This window comes from Apium graveolens, chromosome 3 (genome assembly GCF_009905375.1).
Source record: "Apium graveolens cultivar Ventura chromosome 3, ASM990537v1, whole genome shotgun sequence".
Lineage (NCBI taxonomy): Eukaryota > Viridiplantae > Streptophyta > Magnoliopsida > Apiales > Apiaceae > Apium > Apium graveolens.
The window spans coordinates 24,302,126-24,303,248 of NC_133649.1; positions in this window are offsets into that span (position 1 = coordinate 24,302,126).

The following is a 1,123-nucleotide window of genomic DNA, read 5'->3' on the forward strand; positions in this document are numbered from 1 at the left end:
TGGAACGCGGAACACCTTCGCAAGTATTATCAGTAATATTATTCTTTTCAGACTTAGTATTATCTTCAAATATTCCTAAGTCTCGGGGGGTAGTGCCATATAGGTGCATCCCTGAGACCACAAGCATGTATTCCTTTCACTTCCCATTATCTATGAATAAACGATCGATCTCTATTTGTGCACTTGATATTTTAACTTCTGTTAATAGATTAAATACCCAGCAGGGGACCCCATCCTTGGGAACCCATGCGAGGACAGAACAGTTGTTTTATTAACATGTTAAATCAAGCTGGGCCCCGACCCGCTTGATGCCAAGAACATGAAACGAGCCGGGCCACGGCCCGCTTAGACAAATACGAACACATAGTAGATAAAAGATGTGGATAGAGATATAGGCCCGCGATGCGAGCTCATACCCTGGCCCTCAAAACCATAAATGCGACCCAGGGGGCCCAGCCCTCCATCAAACATACTCAAAGTCGCATGATGCGAGGAGAAGACACATGCGAGCTCCTAGTGCGAGCACACCTACAACACCTGCGAGTCGATGCGGGCTTGTTCCACTTGGCATTCTCTTTCAATGGTTGTTTGATTGAACAAATGACACGAGCTGAATAAATTGGGCTCGCATTGAAGGGGTAACGCTCGCCATAAGCGGCCAGAGTTATGATTACTTTTTGGTCAGTAGAAGCGTAGTAAAAAAAAAAAAAACATCTACCACCGTAAAGACATACGCGGGCACAAAAAACTTAGACATTTTATACAAACAAAAGTTAAATAAGTTATGCCCCGAGGCAGAATATTTCAAATACAAGCGCGAGGCGAGAGGGGTGCCCGCTTACCCAGTCAAAAGTCTAGTTCTAATCAAAATTACATTAAGGGTTATCAGCCTCTGCTCCCTCACGATTTTCACCAGCGACCTGGGCCTTCTCGGCCGCGAGCCGAGCCTCCTCAGTAATTTGGGCATCCCTCTCCATCTCCAGCTTCAACTTGTCAGCATGCCTCACTGTGCTCGCACCCAGAGCCGCCCAATCGAAGTCAGGAACCTTCTTCATAAAGACTTTCATGAAATTCCTGGCCCCCAGGTTCCTAGCATCAGCGAGGGCGGCCTCACGGCCCTCGG